This window comes from Felis catus, chromosome E2 (genome assembly GCF_018350175.1).
Source record: "Felis catus isolate Fca126 chromosome E2, F.catus_Fca126_mat1.0, whole genome shotgun sequence".
NCBI lineage: Eukaryota > Metazoa > Chordata > Mammalia > Carnivora > Felidae > Felis > Felis catus.
The window spans coordinates 19742874-19759182 of NC_058382.1; the positions used below are offsets into that span (position 1 = coordinate 19742874).

The 16309-nt window shown below is 55.3% G+C and overlaps 1 long non-coding RNA gene across 1 annotated transcript; it reads left to right on the forward strand.

Annotated features, from left to right (window-relative positions):
* LOC109494822 lies at positions 1-4017 on the forward strand. Its single transcript, XR_002149900.3, has 2 exons — positions 1-360; positions 3449-4017. It is a non-coding gene; the product is annotated as an uncharacterized LOC109494822 (long non-coding RNA).
* The last annotated feature ends 12292 nt before the right edge of the window (positions 4018-16309 follow it).

Below are 16309 nucleotides of genomic sequence, written 5' to 3' on the forward strand. Positions count from 1 at the left end.
GGGACGCCTTTGCCGGCCTCAGATAGGAGATAGGATGCCCGGAGTCCCTCCCCTGACCTCCCAGGGGCCCTGAGCCCCAGAAGGTACCCAGAAGGGACTCCAAATCCTTCATTCACAGCCCTTGGCTGTCTGGCATATTCAGCTCTGAGGCCCAGCCTATTAGCCGGCAAGGGAGGTCCTACCAGGGAGGGCCCCAGGGGCGGCCGCTGACTTGGTCCCTGAGTGTGGAGTGAAGAGAAGAGGCTGGACCTTGGAGGCTGACAGCCACACACTCCCTTCCCCTCACAGCCGGGGCCGTAGCCGGGAGTCACCTCTCCTCAGCCACCCCAGAGACCAGAGCAAGGATTGGTGGAAAGACCGGTAGGTTCAGGGGTCACACTGTGTGGCCGGGTCAGAGGTCAAAGATTTGCTGACAGCAGGCTCGGAGGTATTGATCTGGTGGGGGAGGTGACAGAACTGTGTCCCCTGCCCAGGGCTGTGGGCAAGGGCTGCTGGTCAGTGAGCTGGACTCAAGAGAGCCCACCCCAGAGGGGGCTCCTTGGGATGAGGGGCTGGGGGGCTACAGAGCACCATCTCATGGCTCTAGGTCCCTCGACGGGCGGGGGAACCAATTGTCATGCCACAGGTGATTTCAGTTATCACCCTTGGGCTGATGGCCCAGCATGCCTGGGCCTGTGTGGCCGGGAACAGCAAGGACTAGGAGGTCATGTGCTCCAGCCCCCAAAGCCCTCTCAGATTTGAGATGACAGTCAATAAGCCCAACCTCCCCCTTGGAGAGGACGGCGGGCTGAGGGCTGGGCTGACTTCCCGAAGGAGGGGGTTGTAACCCAGTGAACCGCAAAGCCTCCCACATCTTACCTGCCCTAGGGAGTGGGTTTGGAATGACAGTGAGCACAGCTCCTCCAGAGTCAGGCAGCGCCCCCCCCCCCCAACTCCCGCCTCAGGCCCTGTGCCCAGCTCACTTCCCCGGGATACAGGCGCAATTCCTGCTCCCTCCCACCCCAGAGAGATGTCCCAGAGGCTGCCAGACACCCCAGCTGCCCCTTACTCCTCCCACACACATCCACCCACGGGTCCAGGCTGGGACAAGGCTAGCCTGGAGAGGAGGCGCTGCCGTGACTTGGAGGGAGAAAGGCCACCTCCCCCAGCTGAACTCGCCCCGAACACACTGGACCCAAATGGGTTTCCTCCATCCGTGCCCCGGGGGGGGGGGGGGGGGGGGGGAGAGAGAGTGAGGCGGGCACACCTGTGTCCACGTGCATGTGTATCCGCACGTGCGTACATCCACGTGCTTGTTAGTCCACGCTCGTGTGTATCCATGTTATGCGTGGGTGCGTTTACGTGCACCGGGTACGTGTGTGAACGTGCACTGGCATCCATGTGTGAACCGTGCGACTGTGGGCACATGTGGGCACATTCTGTGTGTGTGTGAGTGTACTCACATGTGTCTGGCCCGAGCCCGAGGCTGGCCTGGCCCCCTTCCAGGTGCTGACTGGAGAGACACTCCAGCTGTCCCTTGGAATGGCTTCGTCCGGCCTTAGCCAGAAACCCTTACCAGTCCCTATGGCCCCGGCCCTGGCGGCTGTCCTACAGCTGAGGGCTCCTGATCAGCCCTGGCCAAGCTGGCTGTCCGCTGGGAAGGCATGCGGTGGCCCCTGGCTCAGAGCATACCTAGGCTAGAGGTCACTGGCACCGAGGCTGAGGCCCGTGGCCCACTGGGGTCTGGAGCTGTCCTCGCTGCCACCAGGCCCGGCTGGGACCACCTCCGAGCAGTGACCCCTACTGGGAACATCAGGCACGGCAGACTGGCTTTACAAGCCATTGTAGGGGGGGGGGGAAGGGCTCCCTTCACCGCAGTGGGTAGGTGGGTGTATCTGATTTTCAAACCACGTTCCAGGGAACCCCTGGGGTTCCCGCAGGTCCCTCCAAGGGTTCCCAAAAGTTGGTGCTGCCTCATCTTCCTCCCCAAAAGAGCATTGTTTTTCAGTATTGGGCTTGTGAAGACATTTCTCCAAAAAGATATTTAAATCCCTAGGCCAGATGTTGACCCTTCAGCTCTAGGAGTCTGTTTATGAGGGTACTGGAGTCAGATCTTTTAGAACAATTCATTGAGTTTCAACCCATCATCTCCTGCTAGGTGTTCAATATTACTTTTTTGGGGGGGGGGTGGTTCTGGTTTCAGTACCTCTTGGAAACCAAACGAGGCTCTACACAGGGACAGCATCCACCTCAGAGCTGAGCAGCCTTGGGGTGCCCTGAAGCCTGGCCCTTTGATGGGGGCTGCTGCCCCCTTTTACTCACAGCCTCCAGTAAGAGGGCATGTGTATGAGGGGCTCCCAGGGGCCTTTCCCTGGAGAGACCCTGATACAAGCGCTTCTCCCCCTGAGAGTCCACCGACTCCACCCCCAGAGCACGCAGGACAGCTGTGGCCTGTCCCTCCCCACCATGAGGTTTCCCACCTCCTCCCACGTGCCCCTGGTGGCTCCATGCAACCTGTCGGGCACATCACGACGCCCACAGTCCACACCAGGCAGGGGGGCCTGAAGCCCTTGAATGGGGTTTGCGGTTCACAGGAGCATAAAGCAGAAACAGATGTGCCGTGGTCAGTGGCTCTGCCACTGCGGCCCCCAGTCTGGCCCACAACTTCCAGCTTAGATTGGTCCTTGGAAGCCCCTCATGGGGGCCACCTCCCTAAAATTCCCTCCAGGGCTGATGGCAGGACATGGCAGCATGACAAAGCCTGGGGACCTTGGGGCTCTGCTGGAGGTGGATGGGGGCTAAGACCAAAGGATGTCCGATGGCGGCCAGGAGGGATGGGGATAGGCTTGTCCCACTCATCTCATCCATTCATTCCTTCCTTCATTCACTCCCTCAATAAGTATTTATTGCCGTGTGCTGCCACTGTGCTGGGTGGGCTGGATCCAGTGAACAAAACAGATCACTGAGCTTACGGTTTAGTGCAGGTAGTGGGGGAGGTGGCAATAAAAGGAAAGAAGTTAAACATACAGACTTTCCGATGGTGGTCAGGGAGAGAGAAGCAAGACATTGTGGGCAGAAAGTACAGAGGGGGTTGGGGATGTGCTCTGCAAAGGCAGGAACAGAGAAAACTTCCTGAGAAGGTGATATGTGAGCACATCTGAGGGAGGTGAGGAAATGAGCCCTAAGGGTATTTGGGAAGAGCATTCCAAGCGGAGAGAACAATAAGGACAGGGGCCCTGAGGCAGGAGTGTGCCTGCTTAAGGAGCAGTGGGTCTGGAGCCAAGCAGGGGACAAGAACAGTTTATGAGGCAGATTAGGGGACCGCATATAAGGCTATTGCCATGGGAAGGCCTTTGGATTTATTCCGAAGGGTGCAGAGACGCTACAGGGTATTGAGCAGTGGAGAGACTCAGGACAGGAACTCTGCGCCCTTCCCTCTGACTGACCTACCCCCTCCTTTTGTTCTCAGCCAAGAAGAGTGTCCAGGAGCCTGGGAACTGAGACAGACCAGCCCTGCCCTGCCCTGCTCTGGGGAGCCCTCGACCAATGGGGAAAGGCCCTCTTGGGGTTTTACCTACTTACCAGCCCACGGGGATATGAGGGCCAGGTCCTCTCAGGTCCCCCATGAGGGCCCTCCTATTCTTCAGTGGCCATCATGAGCTCTGAATAGAACAGGCCCGTCAGCCACATTCCAGCAGGAAGGCTCCACCACCCTGCAGAAGGGATAGCCCCTGAGACCTCTCCCCATTGAGTGTCCTTGGGGAGAAGAAGGCAATGTGGTCTGAAGCTCTTTCTGGTCTGCTTCCTCCCACCCTCCAATCTCGATCCTTGCACCCTCTCTACACAAGGCCTCAGTGTTTCACTGATAACAGGTTTGGCTTTTTCCTGCCTCAGGGTCTTTGCACATGCTGTTCCAGCTGCCTGTCCTGAATGTTCACATGACTGATTCTCCTCTTTACCTGTTCATAACCCCCCCCCCAAAGTAGCCCTCCCAGTTACTTCATGGTTTATTTCCTACGTGACAGCATCTCCATTACACATTCTCTGGTTAATTTATTTGGCGACTTTAATATTCTACAGCTCGCAAGCTCCATAGGGTGGAGTCCAGTTGTCCTGTGTGTGGCTGGATCCCCAGTGCCGGGCACACAGTAGGTCCTTGTTGAACGTTGCATGAATGCATGGGCAAGGGCATCGGTGAGTGCATGGCAGGGGGTGGGGGCTGGGTCTGAAGGAGGCTGAATGGGGCCTTGGGAATCCAGTTGCCGAGCTGGGCCTGGGTGGAGACAGAGGTGGGCAGGTGCCAGGGACTCTACCCTCCTCCTTCCCCAGGCAGGCAGGCCCAGGGTGCAGGTCAAAGGGCTCCCCTGGAGGTGCCGGCAGAAAGCAGCAGGGCCAGGAGGGGGCCGGGTGGCCAGGAGCTGTTTCCCACCCCCTCAGCTGTGTCCTCAGCCAGGGTCTGTGTGGGCGGGAGGTAGGACGGGCCGCCTCCGTGCAAAATGTCTCTTTTTGGATGGGGCACCGCCTCCCCACCAGCTCAGTGCTGCTGGTGGATGCTCAGACAGACCAGGGAGTGCCCCTGCCGGTGGGAGTGGGCACACCTGGGAAGACAAGGGGCTCAGGCCACTCACCAGGAGGCTTCTTCTGTCCCATGGGCTCCTGGTGACACCTAGTGGCCAGTATTCCTGATGCACTGTGTCCCCAATCCCAAAACTCCTTCCCTGGACCTGTCCCAAATAGCAAGGGCACCGCTGGCCTTGGTCTCCACCTACTCACATTCTCACGGACCCGTCCCCCCAGCGGGCTCTCTGGGGCTCCCGCCCACACAGTCACTCTCACACCCTCTCTCAAGGCTCATCCCTCCCACACATGGTGACAATGCTACGAGGGGCCCAAGGGGGTGTCCTTGAGACCCTCTGGGCAGAGGGCCTTCTCCAGTGCCCACCAAGACCAGCTCCTGCCAGCCAGCCCCACCCCCATCCCCAGGTGCGTCATGACCAGCTGGTCCACTCTGGGGAGGGAGGCGTGGAGGGCAGGGCTCAATGACACCTTGGATTCTCTGCCCATCTCCTCCCACTGGGCCTCACAAACCTGGACCAGAAGCACAAGACCAAGGTTGAGGACCAGCAAGGACCCAGGAGGTTGGCACCCAGGAGGTTGGCACCCTAGCTAGAAGCCTAGGAAGAGCCAGCTCACAGGCAAGGCCCACATGAATGAGGCGGGGGTGGGGGGGGGAGACTCTTGAGGACAGTGGGCAGGGGAAAGGGGTGTGGGAGCCAGGCCAGGCCCAGGAATGGGTACATCCACATCAGCCAAAAGCAACCTCAGCTGAGCCAGGGCCAAGCTGCCTGCGTCACCAAGAGGAGCCTGAGGAACTGGGGGAAAGGCCTGGTAGGCAGCCCAACCAACTGAGGCATGGGGCACTCATGACCCAGAGCACAGGGCATTGCCTGGGGCCTGGGACTCCAGAGCCCCCTGGGCCTGAAAAGACCAACTTCAGGTATGCCCTCCGCCTTCTCCAATAGCAACCAGGACAGGAGGACAAGGGTCACTTTCCCCATTTCGCAGCTGGGGGCACTGAGACCTGGCAAACGCTAACAGAGACAGGAGCTCACTTCCCAGTCTTCTGGGGATCAGGGTCTCTCCCTCCCTCCTCCCAGGACCCAGACGTCGCTCACCACTGTGCATGCAACCCTGACAGCTTGGACGGGGCCTTGTCCACCTGTGCACCCCTCCCTGATCCGCCCCCCCCCCCGCCCCAACCTGGCCTCCAGTCCCTGCACGGCACTGAGGAAGCGTGCCAATAGCCAGGACACCCACAGGACAGGATGGAGTCGCCACCCAGGGCTGAGGAGTGGTGTGAACCTGGGTCAGGGGCATGCAGAGTTGTGGGGGGGAGGGACAAATGAGGCAAAGTCCAGTCCAGGTCCCTGTGACTACTGCCCATGCCCACGCTCTGTGCCCCAAGAACACCTCCGGAGCTGGGAGTTCAGGCTCCACAAAGGGTAGGTGCCAGAGGCTGGACTGGAGGCCAGCCTCTTAAAGGCTCCTCCCTGGTAGGAATCAGGGTGCCCCTCTGCCTCCCTAGTGCTTTCCCTCAGCCCCAGCTTCACTTGGATTGGAGCAGGTCTTTCCTGGCACTTTTGGCCGGAGAAATTCCAATGTCCACCTACTGCCCCTCCCCCCATTTCTACAGGAGAAGGGGCAGAAGCTCTGGGCGGGGGGACGAGATCCCAGGTCGCTCCCAAGCTGCTCTGCTTCAATGGTGTAGCCCAGGAGAGGTTACCCCTTAGCATGACCCCCTTCAGATTTGTGGTGGTGGTGGGGTACAGGAGTCCTCCGTGAATGAAAATAGAATTGAACTGAACCACAGACTCAGTCGTGCCACCTCCTTGGAGCCAGACTCTGATGAAGGTGGTGGAGAGGGGGCGGGGGACGGAGGAGAAACGTGGCCTGGCCGGATACTCCCATGGGCACTGGGACACCTGGAAGGAAATGCTGGCCCAGCCCGTGCGGGGGAGGGGACAGCTCAGGAAGGGCTCCCCAGGAAGGACACCTCCTTCTGGAAGAGAAAGCTCCTCCAGACTTGAATGGAGCTCCAGGGTAACCCAGAGCGAAAGAGTGAGGAAAAGAGGAGAAGGGGGAGGCTGGAATTAGGGAGCAGCAGCAGGGGTGAGGCGGGCGAGGCTGGAGCCTGGAGACAATGGGGGCTGTGGTGGGGATGGGCCAGATGGCCCTGCAGGGGCCAGCGAGGGGGCGGTGACAGGGCCCCAGGGAGAATTCAGAACAGTAGGTATTAAGAGTGTGCTAGGAAGGGGCTTCTGGGCATGGCTGCCCGCCCGCCCCGCCTTGGATTCGAGAACCAGGTAGGTGAGAAGCTCTCAGCGGTGGCTTGCTGCTCCCATAGGCATTTCAGAAACGGAGGGGAAATCGCTGGGTGCTGCGGTAATGGGGTGCTGTAGGCATCGGCGGTGGGGACCTGGGATGTGAGCAGTGTTCTGCCCCGCGGCAAGATGACCCGCATCCCACACAGCGTGCAAATATTCCACTGGACACTCAGATGGGCCAGGGGTTCCTAACGGGGGAGTGATTTTGCCACTTGGGGGAACTTTGGCAACGTGTGGGGACGTTTCTGATGGTCACAACCTGGGTGGGGGTGCTACCAGCATGTAGCAGGTGGAGGCCAGGGACGCTGCCCAACATCTTACGGTGCAGCAGCCTATGCCTAGCGTCGTGGCTGAGGAATCCTGCTGTAGGTGAAAACTCTGTTAGTATTGATCGGAGTCTGGAAGCTACTTCCACTTTCCAACGCAGAAGTTCTTAGGGATGCAACACGCATGAAAACCCAGCGGAGATGGAACCTTGTTTCATTTGGAAATTTACCAAGCGTTGCTCCCCGGTTTGTAAAATCACGTCCCCAAGATGCAGTGGCCTCCGCGGGCATCCGAGCCTGGGAGGCTGTGCCAATCCCTGTCTGTGTCTGCAGCAGCTCTAGCTGCGAAGCTCCTGCATCACCAGCAGCGTCTGAGTCCTCTGGAGATCATACCCAAGCATTTTTCATAATCGAATACACATTATGAAGTTATTCATTACTTTCCTTTTATTTCTCCCTGGTTTCGAAGTTAGAACACGGTATCGATTTTTTAACTTATGAAGGTAAGTTATATCGGCTGTGAATTTTATTTTCGCAAGAAGACATTATAAGATTGGGGCCATGGGTCTGATTGGATTGACCAGATTTAGGTGCTCACGGGAGGCGGGGCATAGGGAGGAGTTGAGGTGAGACCCCCCAGGTTCTTGCCTCAGCGGAAGAGGGAGGGTGTCCTCTGGATAAGGGAAGGGAAGGAGGCCCAGGTGTGAAGGAAGATCCACTTGGAAGCTGCCCATGGGACCCTCAGCCCTGCCACATCTCCCCCAGACGACAGCCCATTCCTTTCCCACAGCCTGGCCAGGCTTAGCTAGGCTAACTGTGCCCCCACCCAAGGTCAGGCTGGAGCAAACTGAGGCCCTGAGAATCCTCACTTTATACTCCTCTCTTCTGTAAGATGAACCCCAAGAAAACACACCATCTTCATCTTCGGAAAGAGTTCCAACAGATGTAAGGGCCCTTGGCAATGGTGCTGGGTAGACTGGAGGCTCCCAGCAGCCCCCCCTGCCCCCCCATCCCCCCCCCCCCCCGTGACTCACGTCAGCTCTCAGCTCGGGAGCAGCAGGGCAGCAGAGACAGATCTCAGCCCAGCCCACCCAGAGTGGCTGGTGTCTTGTGCCCAGAGGCCGTCTCAGGAGGGCGCCCAGGGGCTGAGGGTGGGCGGACCCCTCTGACATTGAGATTGCTTCTCTTCAGACCCTTTGGGGGGCACCCGGGACCCTGCAGGCCCTATCAGACAGGATCCCTGGAGAAGTGGGACCCCATTTCTCCAGAGCAGCTCACATCCACAACCCCAGGCAGTCAGATCCCCCTGTTCTCCCCACCGACCCTGGCATCAGTCAGCGCAGGGGGCACCCCCACAGGAGGGGGATCTAGGTGTGTGTGTCGGGGGGGGGCAGCCAAAGAGCCATCCTGTCCAGGGCGTCACGTTCAGATCTGTGTGGTCCCCCAGTGATGTTCCACACGTGGCCCCCAAGCCACCCACAGGACTAAAGACAGTCCACACCCATGGAATGACCTCCTGCCGGTCCCAGGAGCTGATGCATTCTCAAATGCAAGCAGTACCAGGCGATGTGCAGTCACACTTTTACATCAAAAGTGTGAGTTTGTTCGAAGGGCACGCCTAGATTGCCCCAATTTTTTGCAACTGGTATTGACATTTCTTGGTGTTTTGAGACACCGGGGCCTCGAGGGGCCTTCCTGGGCACCCGCTCCACTCCAGTGGCACCCACTCCACCGCCCGCGCCTTTCCCAGGCGCACTGTCTCCCTGCCTACTGGGCAGGTGGGGCGCCTGGGCCCACGGGCCTGCAGAGCCCCTGCCCACCGGGCCATGGTCGGCCTGTCAGGGCGGCTCCACTGAGCTGTGAGAAAGGCTGGGGCCCATCAGATAAGGCTCTGGGCCCTCCCCACGACACCGCCACCACAGGCGGCTCTCCTGCCTTCCAGTCCCTCCCCAGGCCCGCCCCAGGCAGGTGTGCTGCGCGGAATGAATTTCACTACAAGATCTCTCTGGTTTCACTATGAGTTTCCTGACCCAGGCCAGCACCCACAGGCCCGGGGGCCTCCCCTGTGTCTCTCAGGCCAGGAGGCAAGCTTCTCCACTCAGGCAGCAGCAGGAGGGAGCCTGGGCAGCCCTTGGGAAGGACTCTCTACCTCCCAGATGACTCCAGTGGTCCCAGGAGGTTGGTCCTGGTCTGAGGAAGCCTGTTCTGCCCTCTCCAACCCCATAGGACGCAGTCCAGCAGAGGCGTAGATCACTTGACATCAGAAAGAGGCAGGCCACCGGGGTTCAAACCAGGGATAGGGAAGCTGCCCTCTGGTGGCATCTTTTGGAATAGCAGGTGTCCTTGAGTGAAGGCCAGGGCCAGAGGGGTGCCCAGCCTCCTGGCTGGCCAGCAAGATAGGTCTGGGACCGTCAGGAGGGAGAGGAGAGCCCAGTTCCAGAGCAGAGGCCCAAACCCCAACTTTTCATGTTTCCAAACGTTCCTGGTTCCCACAGCGCCCCCCCCACCACCATCAGGAGGTACACAAGGCCATGCTTGTAAAGGGGCCAGGGAAGGACACAGGGTGACTCAGGAAGGCACAAAAGTCCCAGACTCCCCCAAAAGTCACCTCTCGCCTCCATTTCTCTCTTCTGACCAGTGTGCCCAGGAACCCCAGGGTCTGGACAAGCTTCCCCCCAAGACAGCTGTGGGCACTGAGGGCTCATGAGCCACTCCCCTCCCTCAACCTCACAGATGTTAAATGACTCATGACTCATCAGTTAAATGGTCTCCCTGCCGAGATATCACTGGGAAGGGTTGGCCCTCACCCACCCCACCCCCACCCTCCCACCCCCACCGTGGTGGTACTGAGCCGGGACAGTTGAGGATAGGGAAGGGGATTAGGTTTGCACTCTAGAGCAATCCTGGGGTAGCAAAGAAGCTGTCATCAGCCCTAAGGAAAGGGTGGGTGGTGGAAAGCATCAGGTGCCTGGGGTGGTGAAGACATCCCCCCCCCCCCTTGTGGGGACAGTCTGAGCTCTGGGAGTGGAGACAGGAGGGAGTGGGTAAGGACCCTACAAGGCAACACACGCCCCACCAAGCAAATCCTGTCCCATCCGGGGACCTGCCCAGCACATGTTTAATGTCCTACTCTTGTTAAAGTGAATGGAACCTACATACAGAAAAAAAAAATCACAGAAATCGTAAGTATTCCACTTGACAAGTTTTCACTAACTGAACATACTTCTATGATCAGCATCCAAAACCGGGAGAACATGCCCAGCACCCCAGGGTCCCCCTCCTACCCCCCTCCAGTCCTTACCTCCAAGGGTAACCTCTATCTTAACTTTTAGCGGCATACATTAATTTGTCCTGTTTTAGAACTTCAGGTAAATGAAATCACCCCAGAACATAATACCACATTCAGCTTCTTTTGCTCAGTGTTATGTTGATGAGATTCCTGTACGTTGTGGCATGGTAGCAATTGGTTTATTTGTTCATTTGTTCAGTGCCCGCTTCCTTTGTTCATTGCCTCCAGGATCTGAATATACTCTGATGTATTCATTCTACAGACAATGGTTATACGGGTTTCCAGTTTGGGGCTACCATGGAGACCACAATATTATAGATGTCTTTTGGTGCATTTATACATCATTTCTGTTGGGTATATACCCGGGAGTGCATCTCAGCCCAGGCCCTCCAGAAACAGAGTCTGAGGCCAAAGCTTAGGTGGTACTTCTTTTTTTTTAAACATCTTTTTTTTTTTAATTTTTTAATGTTTATTTTAGAGAGAGAGAGACAGAGCATGAGCGGGGGTGGGGGGGGGTGGGGAGGGCACAGAGAGGGGGGAGACACAGAATCCGAAGCAGGCTCCAGGCTCTGAGCTGTCAGCACCGAGCCCGACGCGGGGCTCGAACTCACGAACTGTGAGACCATGACCTGAGCTGAAGTTGGACATTCAACCGACCGAGCCACCCAGGCACCCCAGGTGGTACTTCTTAATTAGGGGGTGCAGTCGCACGGAGTCAAAGGAGAGGGGGGGAAGGAGAGAGGAAGGCAAGAGGGCCAACATGAGGATGAGTTTCTGGGTTGGCCACCACTCGGCACCAGAAGCATCTGATTGCTGGGCCCATGGGACCCTCTTACAAGAGGCTTTAGGATATGATTTGTCCATCTGGGATGAGGGATGGGAAGAATTTGCCCACTGGCTCGCATCTGTCATCATCAAAGAGGAAGCCCAAGTGTGTTAACTCCCCGACACTTTGGTTACAAGTCTGTGGGTGCCAGGTTGGTCCTTCATTACCTCACACTTCAGGGGTAGCAGAGAAGCCCCGGGGGGGTAATGGGAAGAGCCAGAAGGTTGCACTTGAAGTGGGAAAAAAAAGTAAGCAAGGTGAGGCTAGAGGGTCTGAGGTGGTTCCCAACAGGCATCTGATACAAAATGAAGATGCTGGGCCATGGGCACTTGGAGATACAGCGGGGGGGGGGGGGGGGGGGGGGGGGGTCAGATGGAAGTTACCTGCACATTCCCTCCAGCCCTGCACAGGAGCCCCCCGACATTGCTCCCACCCTCGCCAACACTGGTGTTCAATTTTAAACGCTCCGGTGAATGTGCCGTGGTACCTCGTTCCGGTTTTAGGTGGCATTTCCCTGATGACTAATAAGGTTGCACACCTGTTCAGGAGTTTACCAACCAATCGGATATCCTCTTGTGAAGCTCCTATTCAAAGTCTTCCTACTGATTTGTAGTAGCTTTCATATTTCTTTTAAATAAAACCTCTTTATCAGATGTGTGTATTGAAATGACTCCTCTCACATGTGGCTTACTTATCCCTTCTCTTAATCATGCCTTTTTGAGAGAGAGAGAGTGCATTTGCACTTGTGTAAGTGGGGATAGTAGGGGGCAGGGGGAGGGGCAGATAGAGAGAGACAGAATCTTTTTTTTTTTTAATGTTTATTTTTGAAAGAGAGAGAAAGAGAGAGAGACAGAGCGTGAGCAGGGGAGGGGCAGAGAGAGAGGGAGACACAGAATCCGAAGCAGGCTCCAGCCTCCGAGCTGTCAGCCCAGAGCCTGACGTGGGGCTCGAACTCACGGGCCACGAGATCATGACCTGAGCTGAAGTCGGATGCTCAACCCACAGAGCCACCCAGGAGCCCGAGAGAGACAGAATCTTAAGCAGGCTCTGTGCCCAGCACAGAGCCCGCTGGATCTCACAACCCTGAGATCATGACCTGAGCCGAAATCGAGAGTCAGACGCTTAACTGACCTAGGCCCCCCCTTAATCATGCCTTTTGATTAACAGAAGTTTCTAATTCTAATGGAGTCCAATTTGTCACCTTTTTTTTTTTTTTTTAACCAATAGTACTTTCTGTGTCCTGTTTAGGAAAGTGAATCTATTCTCTCCCGAGTCTTCTTCTAGGTGCTTTGTTGTTTTATCTCTCACACATACATTTCACATGCACATCCATGGACTTGGTTTTAGGATACGGTATAACGTAGCGATGAAGAGTATTTTTTTCACTATGGATACTCAATTGACCCAGCACCATTTATTGAAAAGTCTGTGCTTTCTCTGTGATGTCAACTTCGTGGTGATACACCAGGGGCCCATAGATGGATGGGTTTATCTCAGCAGTTCCTGTTTTGTTCCACTGGTTGATTTGTTTATCCTTGTTTTCAACTGTAGCAAATCCTTCCACATTGTTCTTCTTCATATATATTTTATTTTATCTTATATTTTAGTTTATCTTATTATAAATGTTTATTCAGTTTTGAGAGAGAGAGAGAATGAATGGGGGAGAGGCAGAAAGAGGGGAACAGAGGATCCTAAGCAGGCTCTGAGCCTGATGCGGGGCTCGAACTCACAAACTGTGAGATCATGACCCGAGCTGAAGTCGGACACTCAATTGACTGAGCCACCCAGGTGCCCCTCCTTAGTATATATTTTAGAATCAGCCTGTCAAATTTCACCTCCACCCACCCCCTCAAAAAATCCAAGCAAACAAAGACAAAACAAAAAAACAAACCATTGGGATTAATGTGTTTTGGATCTATATATCAACTCTATAGATCCACATAAAGAAAACCAACATCTTAAATTCTAATCCATGAACAGAGTATACTCCTCAATTAATTTATCTCTTTTACAATTTCTCTCAGTAATGTTTTATAGTTTTCTGTATAGAAATTGTACACATGATGCACTAGATTTAGGTACTTGGTCTTTACGCTATTATGAGTTTATTTTCTAATTGTTGCTGGTACATAGAAATACAATTAGTTTTTATATATTGGACTAGTATCCAGCAACTTTATTAAATTAACTAGCTTTACATTTATATATATATATATATATATATATATATATATATATATGTATATATATATATATATACATACATACATACACATATATATATACACACACACAATATATATATATATATATATATATATATATATTACCCAATGTATCATATATTTTATGTATTCCTTTCCTATCTTCATACCTTTTTATTTCTTTCTGGATTAGCTTCTTTCACTTAGTAACATGCATTTATGTTTTTTTCTGTTTTTTTCATAGTTTCATAGCTCATTTCTTCTTAGCTCTGAGTATTATTTTACTGGGTGGATGTACCACAATTTATTGATCCATTCACCTACTGAAGGACATCCTGGTTACTTCCAAGTTTTGCCACTTAGGAAAAAAGCTGTTATAAACATCTATGCACAGGTTTTTGTGGGGATATAAGTTTGTAATTCCTTTGGGTAAATACCAAGGTGTATGATTGCTGGATTCTATGCTAAGAATATGCTTTGTAAGAAACTGCCAAGGCACCTGGGTGTTTCGGTCAGTTGAGAGTCCAACTTCGGCTCAGGTCATGATCTTCGGTCTGTGAGTTCGATCCCCACGTCGGGCTCTGTGCTGACAGCTCAGAGCCTGGAGGCTGCTTCAGATTCTGTGTCTCCCTCTCTCTGCCCCTCCCCTGCTCACACTCTGTCTCTCTCACACTCAAAAATGAGTAAATGTTAATTTAAAAAATCTTTTTTTTGAAAAACTGCCAGACTGTCTTCCAAAGTGGCTATATCATTTTCCATCCTCACAAGCAGTGAATAAGTAAGTGTTCCTGTTGTTCCACATCCTCACAAGCATTTGGCATTATCATTGTTCTAAATTGTGGTTAACTAAAAGGTGAGCCTTTTTACTTCTTTTTCTTGCCTTATTGCACTGGCTAGGACCTCTACTGCAGTGTTCTACAGAACTGATGAGTGCTAACATTCTTCCACATTTCCAGTCTCAGTGGAAAAGCATTCAACATTTAACCATTTAATGTGATGTTAGCTGTCAGGTTGGGGGTTTTGTTTGTTTGTTTGTTCCTTTGGGGGCTTTGGGTTTGGGGTAGAAACGTTTATCAGATGAAGTACATTCTCTTCTCTTCTCTTTATAATCTGCTAAGAGTTTTTTTGTTTGTTTAAATCATGGATGATTGTTTTCCGAATCTATTGAGAGGATCTCATGGTTTTCTTTCTTTTTCTCTGTTAATGTGGGAAAGTACTCACTGACCAATCTTGCCAACTTTTTATTTGCGCTGGGGCTTGCGATTCTGGTTCGATTCCACTAAAATGTTCTCTTGAACTGTGAGTCTGGACACACAGATGCAAATTCCATCCTACCAGTACCCTAAAGTCACCCCTTCTTTTCAAACACATGCATTCCACGTTTCAGGAGCCTGCTCCAGGCTCCCGGGTGAGGCTCAGGCCAATCCCTAAGTGCACTAGCCCTGGCTGGACCCTCTCTCAGCAGACCCTAGTGTTGCAAAGTCAACTGGGTGGGGAGGGTCAGACCAGCAGGTCGACACCCCGGCTTCCCATCCTACTCCACTACATCCAGGAGTCCTCTGAACCCCTGTCCCGCCCCTGCGCGAGGCTCCTTTAAGAAAGCCGGCTGCTGAACGCGTCTCTGGGGCGGGAGGCAGAGGGCGCCAAGAATGCGGGACTCCGACGACGGGAGCGCGAAGGCTGAAGCTTCGCCGGTGGCCTCCCCCTCCGCGTCCCCCCAGCACTCCACCCAGGGTCCTCCCGCTCCCTACTCCCAGATCCCCGCCCCCCTCCCCCCCCCCCACCACTTCGAAGGTCCCTCCTCGGCGGCCAAACTCCCTGCACCGCCACGCTCGCCCCTAGTTGCTCCGCCCGCAGCCCAGACCCCGGCCCCAGCCCCCGCCCCACCGCCGGGCTGCCGGGCGGCCGTCGGACTCGGGCGGGGCCCCCGCAAGCCGCGGGCGGGGGGAAGGACGGGGCGCCTGGCGCGACCTCATCCACATGCAGGGGACGGCGCGGCGCGGCGGCCGCCAGGAAAGGACAAAAGCTGTTCCGCCGCCGGCCGCGCAGTGCCAGGCTCGCCCCGCCCGCCGCCCCGGTGGCCCCCGACGCGGCCCCCTTCCGTCTGCCCCGCGGTCCGGGGCTGCACAGCCCTGACGGCTTCCGGGAGGAGGCAGCCTCTTTGGGACCCTGCACGCCCGACCTCCTCCACGTCCTCAGGAGCCACAGCCCCCTTCTCCGTGTCTCCTGGCCAGTTGAGGTGGCCCCATCTCCTTGAGCGGGCCTGGACTGCGGGGGCCCTTCCTTCGCCAAAGCCCTGAGTTCTAGTCCCCTAGCCTCCACTCTCACCTGTGACCAGCAATCTGCAGATGGAACTTGCCAGACACAGCCCAGAGCCCAGCCGGGCGGGGCGGGGGCGGGGAGGTGGGGAGGTTAGGGCAGAACCTCTTCCGGGATTCTCTCAAGGCTCTGGATGAGGGTTGGAGGCCAGACTTTTGATGGTGGGTGCTTAGGATCTCCCGACCCTCGGAGGGCTTCCTGGACGCAGCCCCATCCCCCCTAGAGCTGTATCTCATACCCCGCCATCACCACCCGGAGGCCAAGGAAGCATCAGAAAGGCTTTGCGTCTGGGCCCTGCCACTTGCTCTGTGATGCTTCTCACGCATCTCTGGGCCTCAACTTCCACCTGTAGAATGGACCCAACCTCCACCCTTCTCCCTGGAGGCGGGCACTCGGGGTCTGTGCCAGGATTCAAGGAGTATGGAAGCGCTGGCACACAGAGGGTCCCAGTAAACACACAGCTATTATTTTTGCCAACTTCCTCAGTCTCGTTGAGGGCAGGGACAGCCTTGCCTTTGAGCTCTGCTCCCCCACTCTCACCC